This window comes from Macaca fascicularis, chromosome 13 (genome assembly GCF_037993035.2).
Source record: "Macaca fascicularis isolate 582-1 chromosome 13, T2T-MFA8v1.1".
In the NCBI taxonomy this organism is placed as follows: Eukaryota; Metazoa; Chordata; class Mammalia; order Primates; family Cercopithecidae; genus Macaca; species Macaca fascicularis.
The window spans coordinates 82,738,706-82,765,719 of record NC_088387.1 but is presented as its reverse complement, the minus strand read 5'-3'; the positions used below and the strand labels follow the sequence as shown (position 1 = coordinate 82,765,719).

Genomic DNA, 27,014 nt, shown 5'->3' with positions numbered 1-27,014 from the left:
CATGTCTATTTTTCTAAATAAAGTTTTACTGGTGCACAGGTGGTGGCTCATGTCTGTAATTCCAGCATTTTGGGAGGCCAAAGGGGGCAGATTGCTTGAGCCCAGGAGTTCGAGACCAGCCTGGGCAACATGGTGAAAACCTGTCTCTACAAAAAATACAAAAATTAGCTAGGCTTGGTCTCGGTGATATGTGCCTATAGTCCCAGCTACCCGGGAGGCTGAAGTGGGAGGAGGATCAATTGAGCCCAAGCGATCAAGGCTGTAGTGAGCTATGATCACACTATTGTTCTCAAGCCTGGGCAAAAGAACAAGACCAGTCTAAAAAAATTAAAATTAAAATTAAAAATTAAAAAAATTCAATAGCAGAGTTGAGTAGCTGAGACAGAGGCCATATGGCTCACAAGGTCTTAAGTATTACTATCTGACCCTTTATCGACAAAGTTTGCTGATCCTTGCTTTAAAACAGCACTGTCAGCCGGTCGTGGTGGCTCACACCGGGCATGGTGGCTCACGCCTGTAATCTCAGCACTTTGGGAGGTCGAGGTGGGCGGATCACCTAAGGTCAGGAGTTCGAGACCAGTCTGACCCATATGAGGAAACACCACCTCTGCTAAAAATACAAAAATTAGCCAGGCGTAGTGGCATGCACCTGTAATCCCAGTTACTCGCAAGGCTGGGACAGAAGAATTGCTTGAACCCAGCAGGCGGAGGCTGCAGTGAACCGAGATCGCGCCATTGCACTCCAGCCTGGGCAACAAGAGCAAAACTCCATCTCAAAACAACAACAACAACAACAACAACAACAACAACAAAACAAAACCCAGCACTGTCCAAAAGAACTTTCTATATTGATGGAAATGATCTGTATCTGCACTATCCAATACATTAGCCCCATACCACATGTACCTATTGATCACTTAAAATATGGCCAGTGCAAGTAAAAAACTGAATTTTGTTTGATTATACGTGCGTATACAATGAAATATTTAAAATTTGGAGTTTTTAATTTTTTTAACTACCAGACAATAAAATGGATTTTTAAAGATACAGTTCTAGTAATTTAAACACATATATTAGATTATGTAACCACCACCACCACCACCACCACCACCATCAGGAAATAGAAAAGTTCCATCACTGCAAAAACTCCAATGGAAGTCATAATCCTCCCTAAACCCTGGAAACACTAACATGTTCTCTATGACTATAGTTTTTCTTTTTGGGAATGCCATATAAATTCATTCATTATATAACATCTTGAGACTCTTCTTTCACCAAGTTGTTGCATATATCATTAGTTTATTCCTTTTTATTGCTGAGTAGTGTTCCACTGTATAGATTTACCACAGTTCATCCATTTACCAGTTGAAGGATATCTGGGTTATTTTCAGTTTTTGGCAAATACGGGAAGAGCTGCTGTAAACATTTGTATACAGGTTACATAAATACCCAGGAGTGGGACTAGATCATATCATATGGTAGGTATATGTTTAACTTTATAAGAAACTGCCCAACTTTCTACAGTGACTGTACCATTTTTCATTCCCAGAAGCAGTACACGGTGGGGTTGCACTTGCTTCACATCCTTGCCAAGAGTTGGCATTGTATTTATTTCAGCCATCCTAATAGGTATGTAAATGCTATTTCATGGTGGTTTTAGTTTGCATTTCCCAGATGATTGATGATGCTCTTAGTCTATTCATGTGCTTACCTGCCATCCTTTGATAAATTGTTTTCCAGTCTTTCGTCCATGTTTTAATTGGAATATTTATTTTCTTACTGATGAGTTATGAGAGTTCTTCATATATATGTATTCTATATATGAGTCCTTTGTCAGATATATGATTTGCTATTTTTTTTTTTTGAGACGAAGTTTCAGTCTTATTGCCCAGGTTGGAGTGCAATGGCACAATAGTGGCTTACTGCAACCTCCACCTCCTGGGTTCAAGCGATTCTCCGGCCCCAGCCTCCCAAGTAGCTAAGAATACAGGCATCTGCCATCACACCTGGTTGATTTTTTTTGAATTTTTAGAAGAGATGAGGTTTCACCATGTTGGTCAGGCTGGTCTCGAACTCCTGACGTCAGGTGATCCACCCACCTTGGCCTCCCAAAGTGCTGGGATTACAGGCATGAGCCACTGCGCCCAGTCAAATGTTTTCTTCAGTCTGTAACTTATTCTTCATTCTTGTTAACAGTGTTTTTTTGCAAAATTTATGAATTGAATTGTGCTCCCTACCAAATTCATATGTTGAAGTCCTAACCCCTAGTACTTTAGAACGTGACTATATTCAGAGGAAAGGCATTTGAAATGGTAATTAAGGTTAAATAAGTTATATGGATGGGCCCTAATCCAACAAGACTGATATCCCTTTAAGAAAAGGAAGAGATACCAGAGATATACATGCATAGTGAAAAGGCCATGTAAAGATACACCAAGAAGGCCACCATCTGCAAGCCAAAGAGAGACGCTTCAGGAGAAACCAACCCTGCTGGCACCTTAACCTTGGACTTCCAGCCTCCAGAACTATGAGAAAATAAATTTCTACTGTTGAAGCCACCCAGTCTGTGTCATTTTGTTATGGCAGCCCTACCAAACAAATACACAGAGCAAAGGTTTTCATTTTTGATACAGTCCAATTTATCAATAGTTTTCTTTTATGAATTGTGCTTTTGGTATCATGTCCAAGATCTTTTTGCTTAACTCCAGGTCACAAATATTTTCTTCTAAAAGTTTTATGTTTTTACATTTAGTTTTATAATACATTTTGAGATAATTTTTTGTGTAAGGTATACAGTTTAGGTTTAGGTACATTTTTTTGCATGTATATGTCCAACTCTTTCTTATCATTTGTGGAAAAGTCAATTTTCCTTTCATTGAATTGACTTCCACCTTTGTCAAAAATGAATTGGCTATATTTGTGTAGATCTATGTCTGGACCCCATGTTGATCTATATTGATCTACTAATCGTGTGTTTATCTCTTACCTACACTATACAGTCTTGATTAGTGTAATTTTTTTGGTTTTGTTTTTTTTGAGACAGAGTCTCACTCTGTTGCCCAGGCTGGAGTGCAGTGGTACAATCTCGGCTCACTGCAACCTCCGCCTCCTGGGTTCAAGTGATTCTCCTGCCTCAGCCTCTTGAGTAGGTGGGACTACAGGTACGCCACCATGCCTAGCTAATTTTTGTATTTTCAGTACAGATGGGGTTTTGCCATGTTGGCCAGGATCATCTTCAACTCCTGACCTCAAGGTGATCCACTCACCTTGGCCTCCCAATCCCAAAATGCTGGGATTACAGGCATGAACCACACAGGCCTGGCCGATTACTGTAGTTTTATAGTAACTTTTAAATTTACAATCACAGTAATTTTGTGATTCCTCCAACTTTTTCTTTTTCAAAGTTGCTTTGGCAACAAAGGTCCTTTGCCTTTCCATATAAATTTGAGTCAGCTTGTCTGTTAAAAAAAAAAAAAAATCTGTTGTTGGGACTTTTATTTGGAAGTACATTAAATCTATAGATCAGTTTGGAAAGAACTGACATATTTACTATGTGGTCTTCCAATCCATGAACACGGCTGGCAGGTGGCAGGTGTCTCTGTTTATTTAGATTTTGATATCTTTCATCAGTGCTTTGCAGTTATCAGCATACAGATCCTATACATAATTTCAATTTTAAAAGCCACATGTGGCTAGTGATAACTGTATTACATGGCACAACTCTAAAATGTCTGAAACTGGAAGTACTGAGAAATAGCACCACCATGCAATGTAACTCACTGTGAAACCATGCTACATGCCAGTGTCACAGCACGCAGGGCTTTGGGCATAAAGTGAAGTTTTGAAGAAATAGAAAAGATGCAATGAAGAGACAATCAGTAAAGAGCAAAGAACTCAACAGGTGGAAAGAGAAAATCACGAGACCATGAGAAAAGGGCAGATCTCCAAGCTGCCTTGAGTTCCTGACAACTTTCTAGTTCCATATATCATGTATCTTTACAATAGCCTCTCTTTTCTTAAGTTAACTTGAATGGCTCTTTGTTTCTTAAAACCAGATAATTAAAGATCTACATTTCTAGGACTACATAGTCCTAATTAAAACAAAACAAAACAAAAACAAAAACAAACAAACAAACAAAAAACAAAAAAAGATTGAGGCTATCATTAACTTTCAAAAAATGCACTTAGCAGATAATAATTGGATATCGACATGGAAAATAAACTGTGAGTAATAGGCATACAGACAGTTCCAATATATCAGCAATTTGTATTTCAAAGTTTAATTCTGAATTTTGGAATTCAAAAATGGACCTGTTCCATATCAGTAACACTTCTAAATGGTAAATGGCAGACCAAACCAATAATATGGATAAAACTTAACAGTAGCACTGAGTTTGGGAAAAGATAAGAGATCAGGTAGCCAATTCCAACTTTGCACTAAAGAAGCGATAGCAGCAGCATCTCTAGCCCAGTGGTACTCAGACCCCAATGGGCATAAACATCTTCCAAGATTTCACTTTCGAAAATAAGTTAGACTAGATATAAAATATCCATCCATTACAAATATCTGGAAATAGTACACAAGATACAACAAACACTCTTTTACATGTACTGCTGAACTCACAAGCAAAGAAATTCATAGGTGGCACAAAGAGATGTAGTATAAACAGCTTTTAAAAATCTATTAAATGTATTTACTGAATAAAATCAGAGCTGTAAACAAAAGTTCAAGCCATGACCTTAGATTAAACTTGGAATCTAGGGACTTCAGTTTTGATTTTTATTAGATGTGAAAGCTGAAATTGAGACCACTGCATAAAACCAGCAATGCCCTTGAAGAGTCACTCCCCATAGGTAGGTTGGGGAAAAGGGCTCTGTCCACAACAGGCAACTTGTTCAAATCAGGCCTTCACTAGAACCGAAGTATCTTCCCCGGAAATCCATAATTACAAGCCTGCCCCCAGTTAAGTATAGGGTTAAAATTTACACTGATTTCGAGGGCCAGGAGCCTCAAGTCAAGAAATAAATTTAAGTTGTTTCTGGGTTGGTGGTAACACAAGGCACCTGGCAGAGGGAGAAACAAATTCTCTGTAGATAAACACATCTTATACCCATACTCCAAGAAATTACTATATAATATTATTAGACAGATATGGGCTTAAAACAAAATTATCAAGCACAAAAGGAAACAAACCACCAGAGCAGTAAAAACTATGAAAAACCAAATTAAATTCACAGAAGTTAAACTTTAGGAATTAAAAGATACATAACATTACAATCAAGTACGCTTTAAAAGTTTAAAGAAATAAAACAAGGTATGAAATACATAGGTCAGATTTTTTTAAAGTTAACACTAGAAATAAATACATGGGTCAGACACAAGAGGTTAACAAAAATGACTTGGCAGACAGGATAAAAAGAACAAAACAGAATTTCTAGAAATAAAAAATGAAATTAAAAACCTAACTGGCGTACACAGACATAAAATTAGACAAAATGGCAGATCTGAAGCAGCAAAGAGAGCAAGAGATAGAATGAGAGATTAAGAGACACGAAGACTAGAACAAGAAGATATAACATACATCTAACAAAACAAGGAAGGAAGAGAGAACCAATATTTCAAGAGACAGTGGCTGAAATTTTTCCAGAATGGGTAAAAGACATAAAACCTCAGATTCAGGAGACACAGTTTCAAGGAGAGGAAATAAACAAGAAATCCACATCTAGACACACTACAGAAACCGCAAAAAAACTAAATAAAAAGAAGTGATCTTTAAAAGCACTCAGAGAAAAGAATCAGATTATCTACAAAAGAACAACAATTAGACTTTTTCAGAGAAAAAAGAAAGCCAGAAAGACTGTAGAATATGGAGCTGAAAAAAAGTTAAGTCAATCTAGAATTATATTCTCAGGTAAAACATCATTCAATAAATAGGGCAAAATAAAGACATTTTCTAACAAACACCAAGGGTTCACCGCCAAAAGATGTGCAATAATATTCTTCTAAAAGATGTATTTCAGGATGAAAAAAGACTCAGAAGGAAAGTTTAAAATGCAAGGAGTATCAAATAAACTAGCAATCTTCGGTACAGATAAACACTGATGACTGCAAAAAACAGTAATGTCTATGCAATTTTTTAAAAACTAGAACTCAAATATGGAGCAGAATACCATGGAAATGGGAAGGTGGAAGTACAGTTAAATTGCTCTTAAGACTTTATACAGTTTGGGAAGTGGACAGAGTTAGTGAACAGTTTGCAGTCTTAGGTTAGGTATGTATATTAAATTATTAAAAGCAACATCTAGAATAATGAAAGTAGTATACAACAGTGATTCTTAACTGAGGATACTACCCCCATAAAAATGGAAAGGAGGTGTCTGGAAATGTGGAGGGACATTTTGGGTTGTCTCAATAACTGGGGATGATAATAGCATTTGGTAGGTAGGACCCAGTGATTTTAAAAGTCCTGTTGTGCCTTCAGAGTGCCACACGATAATCCTGGCCAAAATGCCCATAGCACCTACACTGAGAAATACTGTATACACCTACCAAAAAATGAAATTTAAACAACTCAGCATGGAAATTAAACAACTCAATACAAACCACTTGTAGATCTGCTTTAAATCACAGAGTCTTGGCTTCTACACCACACAGATTCTGAATCAGCAGACCTGAGGTGAGCCCCAGGAACCTATGGTTTTAATACCACTCAAGTGACTGATTCAATCAACAGTCTCAGTCACACTTGAGAAACACCATAGTCTAATAAGGGTGAAATGGTAGATGAATGGTGTTTAAGGGACTCCCATTTCAGCGAGAGGCACTGGAGGAAGGGATGCCCAGGGCTGAGAAAAAGTCTAGTAACAGGGAGTAGGTGGTGGCAGAAATTCATATACATATATCATTAAGTGTCCCCAAACCAGAAACTGGAGATCAGAAGAAAAAGCACTTTTCTAAGTTTAACAACAATATAAGAAGAGCAGTGCTTTACATAAAATTAAAAAAAAAATACTGAAAATGAAAATACAACAGGATAGTTCAGGCAAACATCAATAAAATAACTCAATCCACAACCAAAAAATCAATCACCCTATAAACACGATGGGAAAGTTTGTCTTCAGAAATCCTGCCCATACGCTGACCTACATACATCTCTTGAGTAATGACCTCATTCACCAATTTCTAACATCTGGGATATGACTGCCCTGGAGCAGCAGAATAGTACTTCTGAAATGTGTTACACATATTCTGGAAAAAAAAAAAGAGTTCTTGGTTACGTATTAGAAATAATACATACTATAGGCCAGGTGCGGTGGCTCAAGCCTGTAATCCCAGCACTTTGGGAGGCAGAGGTGGGTGGATCACGAGGTCAGGAGATCAAGACCATCCTGGCTAACACAGTGGAACCCCGTCTCTACTAAAAAAATACAAAAATATTAGCCACGCATGGTGGCGGGCACCTGTAGTCCCACCTACGCAGAAGGCTGAAGCAGGAGTATGGTGTAAACCCAGGAGGCGAAGTTTGCAGTGAGCCGAGATTGCACCATTGCACTCCAGGCTGGGTGACAGAGCAAGACTCCGTCTCAAAAAAAAAAAAAAGAAAAAAATTAAAAGATTCTGAAAGTTCTGTGGCAAAGAAAACCAATTACTTTTGTTTGACTCTTCATCTCCCACCATTATTTGACTAAGGACCCCTAAAAGCTCCCCAATTTGTTAGAAAATTTAGGATTTAGAAAAATACATTCACTTAAGTAAACACTGTCTATTCATTGCTATATCCTTGGCACCTTGAACAGTGCCTGAAAGACAACAGGTGATCAAAATATGTTTGCTGAATGAGTAATTAAAATCAGTTGTGTGCTGGTAAATGTTTAAAAACACAGCTTGGGGGAATGAAGGCAGAATGAGCATTGATTTGTAACATTTTCGTGGTGTAAACACTCCCACCAAGGCAGATCACAACTTACCAACCTGGCATTTCAGAACATGGAGTTGGGAAGAGATGCTCATAATCTCACTAGTACAAAAAGTCTCCTGGACATCACTGATTAAAATGTCAAAGTGGGCCAGGCGCAGTGGCACACGCCTGTAATCCTAGCACTTTGGGAGGCTGAGGCGGGCAGATCACGAGGTCAAGAGATGGAGACCATCCTGGCCAACATGGTGAAACTCTGCCTTTACTAAAAATACAAAAATTAGCTGGGCATGGTGGCATGTGCCTATAGTCCCAGCTACTCAGGAGGCTGAGGTAGGAGAATGGCTTGAATCCGGGAGATGGAGGTTGCAGTGAGCCGAGATCGCGCCACTCCACTCCAGCCTGGCAATAGAGCGACACTCTGCCTCAAAAAAATACAAAAAAAAACAAACAAAAAAAATTACAGTGAAGCTTATTTAATGCAAATGCAGAATATCACTTCTCTAACCAGTATCCCTGGGGAACGAAGACTGAGTTTTCCAGATAATGGGATAAATGTTAAGTGAAAAATGCATATTTCTTAATTCAAAAAAGAAACATTGTACGCTTATTAAGTGTGTGGTACAAAATTTAACATTTTCTGTTAACTCAATATTGCCTATTATATAAATTATCTACAAAGCATCCCAAAGTGACGCTCTTAAATTAGACACATAAAGCTATTTGCTCCTATACTAAATCACGTTTTTAGCCTGGGGCCCAAGGCTGGGCTTCAGTGAGCCCAAGAGTTCCTGACACTGAACACAAACTGATACATCTTTATACTTCTTGCTGAGAAAAATGTTTACCAACTCCATTAGGTGTCATTATGGTCTGAATGGGTCCCTTAAAGCTCATGTGTTGGAAACGGAATCCCCAATGTAACAGTATTGGCAGGTGGGGTGACTGGGTCATGAGGCCAGAGAATGAATTAATGTCATTTCTGAGGAAGCAGGTTGTTTATCTTGAGACTGAGTTGGTTATAAAAGTGAGTTTGGCTCCCTTCTGCTCTCTCGATCTTCCACCCTTACCCTTCCACTTTCTGCCATGGGATGACACAGTACAAAGGCCCTCACCAGATGCCATCGCCATGCTCTTGTACTTTCCAGCCTCCAAAACTGTGAGCCAAATAAATTTGTGATCTTTATAAATTACCCAGTCTCAGGTATTCCATTATAACAGCATAAAATGGACTAAGACAGGTGTCCATAAGGTTAAGAACCACTTCTCTAAGTAAATCTGGACTGTTCTGCTTACTTAACTTGAGGCATTTTGGTTTTCTCCCTCTCTCTCATCAGGCTGTTAGTGGTTATTTCTTACTGACTGTGTGTACAGCATCCCTACTTCCAATTTGTTTTGAGTTGGAGAAACTGATAAGTGAGTTCATTAGAAAATGTTTTCATTAAATCACTGAGGACTTCACCTGTGAATGTAGAGAATAAAACACAAAAATGTACAAACTGGTGGCAAATATGTAAAATAAACAGAACGTTTACAAAGCTGATAGTAGTCCAGATTAAGTATATTATAAAAACACAACATATTCTACCCAATAAAATCTCTTATCTCCTTAGAAGCCTTTTACTTAAGATAATTTCCATCTTACAAGAGAATATACTTTTCAAATGTATCAGTCATAAAACTTAGAACCTATCCATTTCAGAATCCCATTTTTACCTGTAGTCATTACAATCTATCCATTTTTTTAAAAAGCTATGTATAGCAAACTTCATTTTTTAAAATTTTAATTTTTAAAAATAATTTTTGTGCAGGGCCGATGCTAATCTTCTCTGTATCATTCCAATTTTAGTATATGTGCTCCCAAAGCGAGCACCAAACTACATTTTCTAAGATCACTTATGTTTAAATCTGGGGTGAATGAACCAATTTCTAGAATTTGTGCCTATTATTTGAGGGCTGGATCTGCACTTGACCTTTGGTATATGCAGCAGACTGGTTCCAGGACCCTTGAGCATACCAGAATCCACACTTGCTCAAGTCCCATAGCAGGCCCTGCAGAACCTGTGTATATGAAAAGTCAGCCATATATACATGGGTTTCACATTACACAAACACCAAGTTTGGTTGAAAAAAATCTGCATATGTGGACGTGTGTAGTTCAGGTTCAAGCCTGTGTTGTTCAAGGGTCAGTTGTACATCTTTCATTAAAATCAGTGAAATGAGAAGGACATACATATGCTTTTTCATGATACAAAATTTCAAAGTAAATTAACTTTATTTATAACTAAGCTCCATCAAGGCTTTGAACATTACTCTTACAAAGCACTCCTAGCAATATTAGAAGCTTTTGTTGTGCTTTATAAAAATTTTTCTACCATTACTCCTCTCACTAAAAATATGCCTACTACAAGAGAATGACCAATATGAATACCACTGTTTTCACATTTCTCCTGTTCCCAAGACCCTTCAACAACATCTCATTTGCTTCTGTTACTGCTGGACCTTTACTTCAGTTACATTATAGTAATCTTGGGAGAAACATGAACGAAGAGCCAGGGAAAGGCACAACAACTTCTAAGGACACGCTACACTACAGCAAGCCTCAAATGAGGACAGCTTGCTTTAAGGTCACTTAAAGGGAATGGAGAGAAATGGTTTAAAATTCTACTTTATCCCAGGTTTTCCAGATTGTGGTTCTCCAGAACAAAAATTGACAAGGGTCACATTATTTTTTGCTTAAGTAATTATTTCCAAGAATAAATAGCTATGTTTTCTGTTGTGCTTTTAATCCAGAGGTGTCTAGAACAGTCCTCAAAGGAAGGGGTGATAGTGGAGGAGAGCAATTCCTCTCCACAGAGCCGGACCTGAGCTCACTTAGTCAGCCAAGTATCAAAACAGCATATACACAAATAAGTTATAAAAGAGCTTGGCCAGATGGACAGGAAAAAGAAATGTAAGACCAGATTATGGAAAAACGAAGAGGGCCACTTCAGGGAATAAGATAGGCAGAATGTGGTTATGATGCCAAGGATAAGACTAAACAGAAAAAGGCCTGGCAGCAACTAGATCTTTGATAATAATGAGTTTCTATCACCCTTTGTCAGTGCTATATCCTCCTCCCACAGTTTCTTGAGACTGGCCTGGAAAGGGGCTTTCCTGTGTAACAGAAGGAATCTGAATCCATCAAACTCTCTAATTATTCTTCCAGAAATAGGAAAATCACAATTTAACTCTTAACATCTGAAACAAAAATGAAACGAAAGAATGATTCCACTATGACAGCAATTTTTTTTTTTTCTCTCTCATTAAACTTTTTTAATGGGTCTCAAAATTCTGTGACAAATTTTTGGTCAAGTTGTTTCCATTAAAAAGTACTGATTTTAAAAACTAATAACTTAAAACTGCCACACGCAAAAAAGAAAACCAAAGTGGTCCACAAAACATTCTCCTTTCCTTCTGAAGGTTTTACGATGCATTGTTATCATTAACCAGTCTTTTACTACTAAACTTAAATGGCCAATTGAAACAAACAGTTCTGAGACCGTTCTTCCACCACTGATTAAGAGTGGGGTGGCAGGTATTAGGGATAATATTCATTTAGCCTTCTGAGCTTTCTGGGCAGACTTGGTGACCTTGCCAGCTCCAGCAGCCTTCTTGTCCACTGCTTTGATGACACCCACCGCAACTGTCTGCCTCATATCACGAACAGCAAAGCGACCCAAAGGTGGATAGTCTGAGAAGCTCTCAACACACATAGGCTTGCCAGGAACCATATCAACAATGGCAGCATCACCAGACTTCAAGAATTTAGGGCCATCTTACAGTTTTTTACCAGAACGGCGATCAATCTTTTCCTTCAGCTCAGCAAACTTGCATGCAATGTGAGCTGTGTGGCAATCCAACACAGGGGCATAGCCAGCACTTATTTGGCCTGGATGGTTCAGGATAATCACCTGAGCAGTGAAGCCAGCTGCTTCCATTGGTGGGTCATTTTTGCTGTCACCAGCAACGTTGCCACGACGAACATCCTTGACAGACACATTCTTGACATTGAAGCCCACATTGTCCCCAGGAAGAGCTTCACTCAAAGCTTCATGGTGCATTTCGACAGATTTTACTTCAGTTGTAACGTTGACTGGAGCAAAGGTGACCACCATACCGGGTTTGAGAACACCAGTCTCCACTCGGCCAACAGGAACAGTACCAATACCACCAATTTTGTAGACATCCTGGAGAGGCAGGCGCAAGGGCTTGTCAGTTGGACGAGTTGGTGGTAGGATGCAGTCCAGAGCCTCAAGCAGCGTGGTTCCACTGGCATTGCCATCCTTACGGGTGACCTTCCATCCCTTGAACCAAGGCATGTTAGCACTTGGCTCCAGCATGTTGTCACCATTCCAACCAGAAATTGGCACAAATGCTACTGTGTCGGGGTTGTAGCCAATTTTCTTAATGTAAGTGCTGACTTCCTTAACAATTTCCTCGTATCTCTTCTGGCTGTAGGGTGGCTCAGTGGAATCCATTTTGTTAACACCAACAATTAGTTGTTTCACACCCAGTGTGTAAGCCAGAAGAGCATGCTCTCGGGTCTGCCCATTCTTGGAGATACCAGCTTCAAATTCACCAACACCAGCAGCAACAATCAGGACAGCACAGTCAGCCTGAGATGTCCCTGTAATCATGTTTTTGATGAAGTCTCTGTGTCCTGGGGCATCAATGATAGTCACATAATACTTGCTGGTCTCAAATTTCCACAAGGAGATATCAATGGTGATACCACGTTCCCGCTCAGCTTTCAGTTTATCCAAGACCCAGGCATACTTGAAGGAGCCCTTTCCCATCTCAGCAGCCTCCTTCTCAAATTTTTCAATGGTTCTTTTGTCGATGCCACCGCATTTGTAGATCAGATGGCCAGTAGTGGTGGACTTGCCCGAATCTACGTGTCCAATGACGACAATGTTGATACGAGTCTTTTCCTTTCCCATTTTGGCTTTTAGGGGTAGTTTTCACGACACCTGTGTTCTGGCGGCAAACCCGTTGCGAAAAAGAGCAATTATTTTTAAGACCAGATAAAATACTAGTTCAGATACACACTGATGAAATTAAACAACCTTCCAGCATTCTAACATCCAGTTTAATTAAAAAAAAAAAAAAAGAAATGGATGCCATTGTTTCCACTCAAGAGATAACACCAACTCATAATGAAGTACTAATATCATAATGTGCAAGAAACCCACCTGCAAAGGGCTTTGCTGTATAAAAATTACCAGAGGAATTAAGCAACATAGCTTGCTGCTGACAAATCTAAGCGAGTATATAAAAAGTGGATTGTACCAAACAACCTACATGCACGTACACACACACATTTTTTAAATAATGGTTTTATTCAGGCTACACAGCAAGTATTAATAAGCTTTTCCACTATCTGATAATGCTGGCTTCTTTTTAATCTGAAAAAGAAAATGGAATGCTTCTGAAACTCTTCTCTTATACAATAGAGAAATTACATAATTTGACCTCATGAAGCTAAACTATCAGCTCCCTTTCTCACTATTAGGGTTAACTAATTTGTCTTCCTGCTTACTGCCTTTGTTCTTTTGGAATGAATGTAATTTCCCAAATATAAGACACTCCTATTATCCTATTTATCCATTACCATTTACTGTGACATAACAAAACTTTGTTTACTAAAACCCACTGTAGCACTCTACATTTCATTTTTCAATTTTCTCACACTCATTATTCAAAGAGTCAGACACTCAAATATGCTACATTATTAAGGGCTCTGGGAAACACTATCAAATAATTCTTTCCATCTGTTTAGTTAAAAGGAAGGGGAGAAACTGAGATTTCAATTACTCTTCAAAGCATTTTGATATATATGCTTTATTTAAAGCCTGAAAGCTTTAGTATACAAAAGACCAGAGCGGTTAAAAAGTTCAGGATGATAGATACAGCATTCATTATGGAGAATATATGTATACTTAAATATTCAAATATCAGGAAAAGGAGAAGGGAAATACATTTTTGGTTTTGGGGGGTTTTTGTTTGTCTGTTTTGAGACAAGATCTCACTCTGTTGCACCAGCTGGAATGTAATGGCCTCATCATAGCTCACTGCAGCCTCTGAACTGCTGGGTTCAAGCAATCTTCCTGCCTCGGACTCTGGAGCAGTTGGAACTACAGGCATGCACCACCACACCTGGCTAATTTTTAAATGTAGAAATGGGGTCTCACTATGTTGCCCAGGCTGGTCTCAAACTCCTGGCCTCAAGTGATCCTCCCACCTTGACCTCACGAAGTGTTGGGATTATAGGTGTGAGCCACTACACCTGGCCTACAAGTATTTGTATACTAATAGCTTAAGATTCCATAGTCCACTTAGGTAAAATAAGATAAAAGACAATTCAGTTTACATTTCTGAACTTCTACCAATATTTTTTACTCAAGACAATGTGCTTTAACTTCAAGTTCCAAATTTTTAACATATGAAAGTAAGTGCTTCTCATAAAATAATTTTAGCAAAAATACTAACCCAGAAACAGCATCTCTCTTCACCTCTTATAAGAGACCAAAGAGTCATTCTTACTATCTAAGGTAAATATATCTCAATTTAAGAGATCTATTACTTGATCTAAAAGACCATTTGCTTTTGAATGATTTAGTAGTATGTACTGACTATTATTAGACTTAGCTAAGTCGTAACACATACCAATAAATGGTTGGATTTCACATCCCCCTTGCCACAATCAATGACAACTTTTCATCAATTAAAAAACTTGAAATTTCGAGTCAAAATAAAGAAATGATTCTTTTTAAACTTGCTGAGGTTCATCATGCTACATATCTAAACCAGTAAAAATGGATACACCGTGTAATAGTCTCTCAACCAAGACTTCGGTATTAAAAAAAAAAAAAATCCTATATAGTACTCACCAACTCCATAAAATGTGCTTTAAAACAATATTAAGAATTAGTGACTACAAACGTAAGACAATTCAGTAAGCTAGTAACCTATAAAAAGAATATACAAAGATCAATAGTCTTCATATATACAACATATTATACAAACAACAGCAGAAGATATAAAGACTTCATTTCCAACAGCAACTAAATATTTGTATATTTTCACTTAGTAATGTGCAAACTTAAAGAAAACTTTAAAACCCTTTAAACAAATGAAAGTAGAATTGAATGAAGAGAAAGTTATAATCATATTCTTAGAGAGGCTAAACATCATAAAGGTATCAATTCTTCTTAAGGTATTATAATTTATACAAACCCAATAAAAGTATCCATTTTTTTCCTCCAGGAACTTAGAAAGGCTGATTCTAAAGATCTTATTGAAAAATAAACAAGCAGTAATTGCCAGGAAAACTATGAAAATGAGAAGCAATGAGAAAACAGCTCTAACAACATAATTTTATATGGCCTCAACAACTAAAAGTATACGAGTGGCAAATGAATAGACAGACCAGTGGGACAAAATACAAAGTCCGGAAATACACCCATATAAATAATTCTTAGAGGAGATAATCCAACGGAAAAACGGACAAGTATGTGAAAAAGAAAAGAAATACAAATGGCCCTTGAACATATGATAAGCTGAAAACAGAAATGCAAACAAAAACTATACAATGAGATAGTGTTTCTTATCAGGTTGGCAAAATCTGATTTAAGTCCAACCACTTGTCAAGCTGTAGGAAAAGGAGGGCATTCCAAGGACCTTCATATATTGCTGCTGAAATGCAAAATGCAAGATGTATATAAAGGGAATCCAATAGTATCAATCAAAATTACAGATGCATGTACCCTTTCACCTAGCAAACACCCTTCTAGGAAACAAAAACATCAGGAAACCCACATACATATGAAATACACATGTACAAGGTTAATCGTTATGAAATTGCCTGTAATAGCAAAAGACTGAACAAATTCAAGTGCAAAAGGAGGACTGGTTGAATAAACTACAGCATATACCAACAAATGAATACTATACAGTAAAAAAAGAAGAAAAAAGATAAAGAAGGTCTTTATGTATTGACTGATATAAAGAGAGAGCTCCATGGAATAAAAATAAAGAAACCAGGGTGCAAAGTATTAGTATGTTATCTTGAGTCAAAGGAGGTGGAAATAAGAATATACACTTGAATTAGCCTTTTGCATAAAGTCTAAAGGAATAAACAGAAATTAATAAAAATATAGTAATACATATAATGAACTAAGGAGAAGGGACAGACGGGGATGGGAGGGAACAAGACTTCTCAGGGGATACTTTTTAAAAACAGCACTTTGCATTTTGAATCATGTAAATAAATGCATTTTTTATTAAAATTATAAATTAATTAAATTTGAAATAAAAAGATAAGAAATTGGTGGCATGGTTAAGATTTGGCCCAAAAAATTTACTAAACCATGGTGTAAGCCTTTCCTTTGATAGTTCCAGGAAAAATTAAAATAATAATAATAATTGGCCGGGCATGGTGGCTCACGCCTGTAATCCCAGCACTTTGGGAGGCCGAGGTGGGTGGATCACTTGAGGTCAAGAGTTCCAGACTAGCCTGGCCAACATGGTGAAACCCTGCCTCTACCAAAAAATATGAAAATTAGCCAGGTGTGGTGGTGCACACCTATAGCCCCAGCTACTCGGGAGGCTGAGGCAGGAGAATTGCTTGAACCCAGGAGGCGGAGGTTGCAGTGAGCGGATATCATGCCATTGCACTCCAGCCTGAGAGACAAAGCAAGACTCTCTCCTTAAAAAAAGAAGAGGAAGAAGAATTGTGCGAAACATAAACATCACAAATGCAATCACACCTGTCAACATGCTCATACTAAATTTCCAATCTATCAAATAAAACTAAAGAATGTACTATGCTTTGAAAATTTATGTTGTACTATGTAACAAAAAGCCACATTGTTTACCTTGTTCAAGCTATAGTTGTACTTTATATGTCACTAAGAAGTCAGCAAGAAGAGTACCACTTGTGACAGGCAGTAAATACTTCAGACGACACAGACAAAGGTTTTTAGTAACAGCCAGTTCAGTGCAGGTCAGGCTAGGATTATGCTAAAACTGCCAGGCTTAAGGTAGTGTGCAGCAGCCTCCAATCCAGTCAAGGAATGAAAGCCTAAGGGGAAAGGCAATTTCCAATACACATCACATCTCTTTAACAAAATAAAAACAAATCTCATTTCCACCTCTGAGGCGACTTGGAGTTTTGTTTAAGCCAAGAGGAAGACAAAAGTCTGCATGTAGCACCTCAGTAACATAAATGAGTGCAGCTCATTTTCAAGTATTTTAGGAACTTAGGTAGTTAAATGAAAGGATTTGAGGCTATATTTTAGTGAAGCCTGCCTAGCTACCTAGCAGCAGGGTCAGACAAGCCTGGCAATGACTTTTAGAGAATCAGAATCTAAGCCACAAGCATATCACTCAGAGAAATCTGAGTTCTTACATAGAAACTATGCCAAAAAGTTAAGGGCTCCTGTTACAAGCATACATTTTAGTGTTTATTACAAGAGACTGCTGTTTAAGTAGGATCTTTGTTCTCATATCTAAGATCTAGCCGGGTACATAATATTTATATGGGGGAGGGTTTAATGTGGTTTTAAAAGAGGGTATTTTATATTTCTGGAAACATTTAAAGGCACGCTCACAAAAAGAAAAACAAGCTGGTAAGTTTATAAGACAATTTACCCAGACTTCAGTAAGCTCAGACCCATATAACCAACTAGACAATGCTACCGACACCCATGTACCTCAAATTAATCCCCCCCAAAAACCCTGCTATTCCTTAGCTGTAGTGACACCACTCAACACCTTGCAAGTGCCCAAGGGAGAACCCTGTAACCCAACACCTTAACCCTCCCATCCCTCCATTCATGGAATTATAAATGTCTGTTGTACATTTTTAACTTATCTGTTTCTATTACTAGTGCCCTAGAGTTCAGGCCACCATAATCTCTTCTCTGGAATACTACAGTCTCCAGTCTTGACTCCACCATCCATGCATCGAAGCTTTCACATTTATTAGCGTAACTTGCTCATAATATTATCTTTTAAAGCACTGCTAAATTAGTGGGTATGCTCTCTTTATATTTGCAATAATAATTAACAAATAATATTTATGCCTTCTCTTTTATTTCTTGGGTGTTCTTACCAGGTTTTTCTTTTTTACAGATCTTTTCAAATGTTGAGCTTGGGTTTTATTGATCCCCCCTCTCTGTCTTCCCCTTCATTTAGTTTCTGTTCCTCCTTATTATTTACATTTCCAGTGCCTACGAGTTTGCTCTTTTTTTAATTCCTTGGTGTTTACACTTAATCATTTTATTTTTTAAATAAATGAATTTATTATTATAAATTACAACTGGAAGTCCTGCTGTATTTATATCTATAGCTTTAATCGTTTTTCATCAAAATAGATACTGTATAATTTTCACTGTAATTTCGTCTTTAACTATATGAGTAATACAGTAATTTTTAGCTTCCAAAACAAAGGTATCTGGCCAAAATACAGTAGCAGAAAGCAGCTATACCCTTTCACCTAAGAAAAAGCTTTAAAAATGAACAAAACATATAACAGTCTTTAGATATGAAACATCAGTCAGCACACTACAGTGATTCCTTAAAAAAGAAAAATAAAATCCTACAGAACTTCACAATTGTCCCAGCGTATATTCTAGAGACAGTTTCCAGGCCTCAGTGCAGGGCAACGGAACCCAGATGAAGCCTGATGGTCATCCTAAATTGAGAAGATGAAGCTAAGAATACAGGAAAACGAAGAAAGCCAGAATTTGTAGGACAGAGTACCAAAACAGAGAGAACTATACAGACACGAAAGGGAGGGGGGTGTCCATCTTCATCTCAAAATTTCAGCTCAATACCAATCCCCATTCCTTGAGGAAATAAATGCACAAGGCCTAGAGCAGAGCCACCAGAAAGGAAGAGAGAGAACAATTACCAAAGATATCTAAGTGTTGGGAATAGTTCATGCTCTCATCAGCCAGACTGGAAAACTTCATAATTTAAGAGACACCAGGTAGGATACTCAGAAGAATACTGTCTAAGTATTGGGGAAAATTAGCTCTAGGCTGCCAGCTGCTCTGTTCCCACCTAACGGAGCTTCAAAATAATAATTTGCAAGGCCCGGCACTGTGGTTCATACCTGTAATCCTAGCACTTTGGGAGGCCAAGGCAAGTGGATCGCTTGAGCTGAGGAGTTTGAGACCAGCCTGGGTGACATGGCGAAACCCGTCTCTACAAAAAATACAAAAAAATAGCCAGGCATGGTGGCCCATGCCTGTAGTCTCAGCTATTTGGGGCACTCAGGTGGGCGTTTTGCTTGAGCAGGAGAGGTTGAGGCTGCAGTGAGCCAAGATGGCACTACTGCACGCCAGCCTGGGTGACAGGAGTGTGACCCTATCTCAGAAAAAACAAATAAATACAACAATCTGTTTCTAAAGTAATTTCACTGCACCACAGAAAAAAGCCCTAAAATACTAACAGGAATACAAAAATATCCAGGGCATAAAGTAAAATTCACAATGTCTGAAATACAATAGAAATTACTAATCATGTAAAAAAGTAAGAAAATACAACCCATAAGAAGAAAAATCAATAAAACAGATTCAAAAATAGAATTAGTAGACAGAGACATTAAACTAGCTATTATAACTACATTCCATATGTGCAAGAAGTAAAGACTAAGCCATTTAAACAGAAACACGGAATATGAAAAAAACCCAAATCATATTAATACATGAAAACTAAAATAACTGAGATTAAAATACAACGGATAGAATAACAGCAGATCAGACACCACAGAAGAAAAGATTAGAGAACTTGAAAAAAACGGTAATAGAAACTAGTCTTTTTTCTGTCTGGAAAAAATGAACAGAGAGTATCAGTTAGTTGTGGGACAACTTCAAATAGACTAAGAAACAGGTAAAGAGCAAAATTTTTTTGATTAATTGCCAAATTTTTTCCAATTTTGATGAAAACCATAAACCTACACCTCCAAGAACCTTAATGAACTCCCAGCAAGAGAAATGTGCAGAAAGCTACATTAAGACATATCATAGTCAAATTGCTTATAAAGAGAAATATATCAAAATTTGTGATACGCAGTTAAAATAGTACTTAGAAGGAAACACAGCGACAAATGCTCATATAAGGAAGAAAAAGTAAACAGGAAATCAGTCACTTCAGTTTCCACCTTAAGAAACTAAAGCGGCCAGGCGCGGTGGCTCAAGCCTGTAATCCCAGCACTTTGGGAGGCCGAGACGGGCAGATCACGAGGTCAGGAGATCGGGACCACCCTGGCTAACATGGTGAAACCCCGTCTCTACTAAAAAATACAAAAAAGTAGCTGGGCAAGGTGGCGGGCGCCTGTAGTCCCAGCTGCTTGGGAGGCTGAGGCAGGAGAATGGCGTAAACCCGGGAGGCGGAGCTTGCAGTGAGCTGAGATCTGGCCACTGCACTCCGGCCTGGACAACGGAGCAAGACTCCGTCTCAAAAAAAAAAAAAAAAAAAAGAAACTAAAATAAGGCAAATGGCCAATGAACCTCAAGCAAGCAGAGGAAAGAAAATAAGATTAGAGTATAAATCAATTAAATAGAACAGAAAACAGTAAAGAAAAATCCATTAAACCAAAAATTGCATCTTTGAGAAAAATCAATAAAATTTAGGCTCTATTACCTGTAGGAAGATAAACTTCTAGCCAAAGTAATCAGAAAAAAAGGCAGTCCAAAAAAGAAAAAAAAAAAGAGAGAAGACACAAATTTACCAATGTTGGGAAGGAGAGACATGACATCACTACAGATTGTACAGATATTAAAAGGATGAGAAAATATTATAAATAATTTTATGCCACTGAATTTCAACTTGGATGAAAGAATAAATTCTTTGAAAGACACAAACTACCAAATCCCATTAAAGAAATAAACTAAATAGCCCTATATTTCTAAAAGAAACTCAATCTATAGATTAAAATGTCCAATAATAAAGCCTCCAGACTCAGATGGCTCCGCTGATAAATTCCACCAAACACAGAAGGAAGAAAATATTCTACACAAACTCTTTCAGAAAAATGAGAAGAATCAAGATGGGGCAGAGCAAGAGGGCTGAACAGAAGACTCCACCCACCAACACCCAGCAGGAACACCAAATTTAGTAACTATCCACACACAAAAAGCACCTTTGTAAGAACCAAAACTCAGATGTGCACTCAAAGTACCTGGTTTTAACTTCATATCACTGAAAGAGGCACTGAAGATGGTAGGAAAGGCAGTCTTGAATTGCCAATGCCAACCATCCCCCATCCACTCACAGTGGCCATGTGGCACACAGAATGTGTGTGCTTGGGGGAGGGAAAGCACAGTGATTGTGAGACTTGGCACTGAACTCAGCGGACACCCGCCCATGGAGGGAACATTTAGATCAGCCCTAGCCAGAAGGGAAGTGCCTGTCCCAACAGAACTTGAGTTCTGGCAAGCCTCCCCACCATGGGCTGAAGCACTCTGGAGCCCTCAATAAACCTGAAAGGCAGTCTAGGCCACAAGGACTGCAACTCTTAGACAAAGTCATATGGCTGGGTGGGGCTTGGAGCCAGTGGACTTGGGAGACATGCAAGCTATTATGACACCAGCCAGGGCAGCTAAGGGAGTGCTTGTGCCACCCCTCCCCTAACCACAGCTAGTGATTCCAAAAAAGATCCCTTTCTTCTGCTTGAGGAGAAGAGAAGGAAGAGTGAAGAGGACTCTGATTTGCATCTTGGATACCAGCTCAACCACACTAGGATAGGGGACCAGTTAGGATCGTGAAGCACCCATTCCAGGCCCTGGCTCCCAGATAATATTCTAGACACACCCTGGGCCAGAAAGGAACCAGCTGCCTTGAAGGGAAGAACCCAGTTCAGGCAGGATCCAGTACCTGCTGACTAAAGAGCCCTTGGACCCTGAATAACAAGCAGCAAAACCCAGGTAGTATGCTGTGGGTCCTGGGAGAGACTCTGACATGTGCTGGCTTCAAGTGAAAACCAGCACATGTCCAGCTGTGGTAGCTACAGTGAAAGACTCCTTCTGCCTGAGAAAAGCAGAGAGAAGAATAAAGGGGACTTTGTCTTTCACCTTAGGTACCAGCTCAGCCACAGTGGGGTAGAGCACCAAGTGGGCTCTTGGAGTCCCTGATTCCAGGCCTTGGCTCTTGGACAGCATTTCTGGACCTGCGCTGGGGCAGAAGGGAGCCCACTGCCCTGAATGGTGAGTCCTAGGCCTGGCAGCACTCCCACAAGCTGACTGGAGAACCCTTGGGTCTTAAGTGAATATCAGCGGCAGCCTGACAGTACTCCCCATGGGCCTGTAGTGGTGGTGGCCAATGGGTGAGGATCCTCTGCCTGTGGAAAGGGGAGGGAGGAGTGGGAAAGACCGCATTTCATGGTTTGAGTACCAGCTCAGCCACAGTAGAATAAAACACCAGGAAGATTTCTGAGGTTTCTTTTTTTTGAGATGGAGTTTCGCTCTTGTTGCCCAGGCTGGAGTGCAACGGCACAACGGCACAATCTCGGCTCACCGCAACCTCTGCCTCCTGGGTTCAAGCGATTCTCCTGCCTCAGCTTCCTAAGTAGCTGGGATTATAGGCTTGCACCACCAAACCTGGCTAATTTTGTATTTTTAGTGGAGACAGGGTTTCTCCATGTTGGTCAGGCTGGTCTCGAACTCCTGACCTCCGGTGATCTACCAGCCTTAGCCTCCCAAAGTGCTGGGATTACAGGTGTGAGCCACTGCGCCCGGCCGATTTCTGAGGTTTCTAACTCCAGTCCCTGGCTCCCAGATGGCATCTCTGGACTCACCTGGGGCCTAGAGGAACTCCTCAACCTGAAGGGAAGGATACAAGCCTGGCTGGCTTCACCACCTGCTGATTATAGATACCGAGGGTCTTGAGCAAACATAGGCAGTAGCCAGGCAGGGGACACAGCGGGTGTTGGGCAAGACCCAGTGCTGTGCTGGCTTCTGGTCTGACCTAGCACAGTCCCGGTACTGGTGGCCACAGAGGACCTTGTGTCACCCCTCCCCCAGCTCCAGGCAGCTCAGAACAGAGAGAGAAATGCCGTTTACTTAGGAAAAAGTAAAGGAAGAGAATAAGAGACTGCCTATAATACAGGGAATTCTTTTGGATCTTATTGAAGCCCACCAAGGACGTAACTCTACAACTCTGCAAGAACTACAGTGTTACCGGGCTTGGGTTTCCCCTTACTGCAGGTACAGCTTAGATTACAAAATCCAAGTCCTTCTGAATATCTGCAAGGCCTTCCCAAGAAAGACAAGTACAAACAACCCCAGACTAGAAAGACTACAAGAAATAACGAACTCTTCAATGCCCAGACACGAACAAACACCCATAAGCATCAAGACCATCCAAGAAAACATGACCTCACCAAACAAACTAAATAAGATACCAAGGCTGGGCACGATGCCCACACCAGTAATCCCAACACTTTGGGAGGCCGAGGCAGGCAGACTACTTGAGCCCAGGAATTCAAGACCAGTCTGGACAACATGTTGAAATGCCGTGTCTACAAAAAATACAAACATTAGCCAGCTGCAGTGGTGTGCACCTGTGGTCCCATCTACTTGGGAGGCTGAGGTGGGAGGATCACCTGTGCCTAGGAGGTAGAGGTTGCAGTGAGCCAAGATCATGCCACTGCACTACAGCCTGGGTGACAGAGTGAGAGCCTGTCTAAAAAAATAAAATAAAAAAGACACCAGGGGCCAATCCTGGAGAAACCAAGATATATGACCTTTTAGAAAGAGACTTCAAAAGAGCTGTTTGGAGGAAACTAAAAAAAATTCACGATAACTCAGAGAAGGAATTCAGAATCCTATCAGATAAATTTCACAAAGACACTGAAATAATTAAATAGAATCAAGCAGAAATTCTGCAGTTGAAAAGGCAACAGACATACTGAAGAGCACATCAGAGTCTCTTAATAGCAAAACTGATCAAGCAGAAGAAAGAATGAGTGAGCTTGAAGACACGCCATTTGAAAACAGGAGACAAACAAAGAATTAAAAAAACAAGCACATCTGCAAGATCTAGAAAAAAGCCTCAAAAGTGCAAATCCAAGAGTTACTGGCCTTAAAGAGGAGGTAGAAAAAGAGACAGGGGTAGAAAGTTTATTCAAAACACCAGCAGATTTAACCCAAAGAAGACTATCTCAAGACATTGAATACTCAAACTCCCAAAGGTCAAGGATAAAGGACCCTTTAAGCAGCAAGAGGAAAGAAAACATACACTGGAGATCTAATACATCTGACAGCAGACTTTTCGGTGGGAGCCTTATAGGCCAGGAGAGACAGGCATGACATAAAGTGAGGAAGGAAAAAAATCTTTTGCCCTACAATAATATATTCAGCAAAAATATCCCTCAAACATGAAGTAGAAATCAAGACTTTCCCAGACAAACAAAAACTGAGAGATTTCATTAATACCAGACCTATCCTACAAGAAATGCTAAAGGGAGTACTTTGATTAGAAAGAAGAGGATGCTAATCAGCAATAAGAAATCATCTGAAGGTATAAAACTCACTGGCAATAGTACACAGAAAAACAGAATATTACAACACTGTAATTGCGGTATGTAAACTACTCTTAAGTAGAAAAACTAAAAGAAAAGAACACTCAATTGAGGCTAGCATTATTGTGATAACAAGACACAGATGTTACAAGAAAGCTACAGACAACTGTACCTCATGAATGTAAAAAATTCTTAAAATTTTAGCAAATCAAATACAATGTTAGAAATCATGATCAAGTGGTATTTATCCCAAGAATACAAGGTTTAGTATTAGAAAAATCGATCAGTATAATTCACCATATTAACAGACCAAAAATGAACAAAAATTGGTCATCTCCACAGAAAAAAAAAGTAAATAAATAAAATCTAAAATCCTTTCCTGATACAAACTGAGCAAACAGGAAATAAAGAGAACTGTGCCAATCTAGCAAATCGCATATACAGAAGACCTAAAGCTAACATCAAAGGAAATGGTGAAAGCCTAAATAGTATCTTCCTAAGAGCAGGAACAAGGGAAGAATGTCTGCTCTCACCACTTCTATTAACAACTTAAAGGGGAAAAAAAAAAAAAAAAAAGGATTTAAAGTTGGAGAATGCCAGCAAAGAATGGTTCGATAATTTGAAAAAGTGGTTTGGCTTAAAAACGTCAAGAAAACAGAAGCAGCAGCTACTGCCAACCAAAAGGCAGCAGGGGAGTTTCCAGACACCATTAAGAAAATCATTCAGGAGAAAGGTTATCTGCCTAAACAGGTGTGTGTGTGTGTGCGTGTGTGTGTGTTTTTTTTTTGTTTTTTTTTTTTTTTGAGACAGAGTCTCAGTCTGTGTGCGTGTGTGTGTTTTGGTTTTTTTTTTTTTTTTGAGACAGAGTCTCAGTCTGTGTGCGTGTGTGTGTGTGTGTGTGTGTTTTGGTTTGGTTTTTTTTTTTTTTTTTTTTTTTTGGAGACAGAGTCTCAGTCTGTCACCCAGGCTGGAGTGCAGTGGTGCAATCTTTGCTCACTGTAACCTCCACCTCCCGGGTTCAAGTGATTCTCCTGCCTCAGCCTCCTGAGTAGCTGGGATTACAGGCGTGTGCCACCATACCCGGCTAATTTTTGTATTCTTTAGTAGAGACGGGGTTTCACCATGTTGGTCATGCTGGTCTTGAACTCCTGACCTCGTGATCCGCCCGCCTCGGCCTCCCAAAGTGTTGGGATTACAGGCGTAAGCCACCACGCCCAGCCTTTTTTTTTTTTTTTTTTTTTGAGCGAGAGACAGGATCTCACTCTATTGCCCAGGCTGAAGTGCTGCGGCATGACTTTGGATCACTGCAGCCTCAACTTTCTGGGCTCGTGTAATCCTCTCATCTCAGCCTCCTGAGATGGAAACTGAGACCACAGGTGCATACCACCACATACGGCTAATTCTTTTATTTTTTGTAGAGATGGGGTCTCACTATGTTGCCCAGACTGTTCTCAAATTCCTGGGCTCAAGTGATCCTCCCACCTCAGCCTCCCAAAGTGCTGGGATTACAGGTATGAACCACTGTGCCTAGCACTGCATTAAAAACAGGTTTGGGAAAAAAAAAAAATGCCACAAGACATTAGCAAAGAAGAGAAGTAAGCACCAGGATTTATGGCAGGAAAGGATAGGCTAACTCCATCCACTGTTTTGTGCAGATGCAGTCAAGTTTATGATCAGGACTGCTCTTATCTACGAAGCTGTTAACCCTTGAGCCTTAAAGGGAAAAAATAAACACCAGCTGCCAGGTTTTTGGTTGTACAAAACAAAAATAAAAAGCCAAAAAAAAAAAAAAACCCCTAGATAACAAAAACCCTTTTTCTGGATTGGTTCCTTCCATGCTTTGTCTGTGAAGTCAGGAAGTATCTTCTCAGTAAGGAACTGTCTTTTAAAGTTCCTTTGATATTAGACAATGCCCCTGGCCACCCAGATCCAGGAGTTCAACACTGAAGATGTCAAAATGGTCTACTTGACCCAAACACAACATCTCTAATTCAGCATCTAGATCAGGGGGTATAAGGACCTTTAAGGGTCATTACACACGATACTCTAGGGAAGGGACTGTCAATTCAATAGAAGAGAACACCAATAGAGAGAACGTCGTGAATGTCTGGAAGCATTTCATCATTGAAGATATTATTGCTGTTATAGAAAAATACCTTGGAAGCCATCAAGCCTGAAACAAAAAATACCTGCTGGAGAAAACTATGCCCAGATGTTGCACATGACTTCACAGGATTTACGAGAGTCAGCCAAGGAAATCATGAAAGAGATTGTAGATATGGAAAAGAAAAAAAAAAAAGGTGGTTGGGGGTTGGGTGGGTGAAGGGTTTCAAGAAATGGATCTTACAGAAATATAAGAGCTAACAGATAGCACTCCAGAGGAATTAACAGAGGCAACCTGATGCAGATGAGTGCTTCCAAAGCAGTGCCAGACAATGAGGAAGAAGAAGCAGTGTCAGAAAACAAAGTAACATTAGGCAATCTGTCAAATGGGTTGGATTCTCCAAGACTGCTTTGACTTCTTTTAT

At 39.4% G+C, this 27,014-nt stretch overlaps 1 protein-coding gene, 1 non-coding gene and 1 pseudogene across 9 annotated transcripts in view; all 3 read right to left on the bottom strand.

Annotated features, from left to right (window-relative positions):
• The window catches only part of MAP4K3 (mitogen-activated protein kinase kinase kinase kinase 3), a 189,325-nt gene that overhangs the window by 134,056 nt on the left and 28,255 nt on the right, over positions 1-27,014 (bottom strand). The gene's annotated exons all lie outside the window — the stretch shown is intronic.
• LOC123568466 (U6 spliceosomal RNA) lies at positions 9,683-9,789 on the bottom strand. Its single transcript, XR_006691843.1, has one exon. It is a non-coding gene; the product is annotated as a U6 spliceosomal RNA (small nuclear RNA).
• LOC102132418 (elongation factor 1-alpha 1 pseudogene) lies at positions 11,202-12,961 on the bottom strand (annotated as a pseudogene). The gene has a single exon (XR_012422476.1). The product of XR_012422476.1 is annotated as an elongation factor 1-alpha 1 pseudogene (transcript).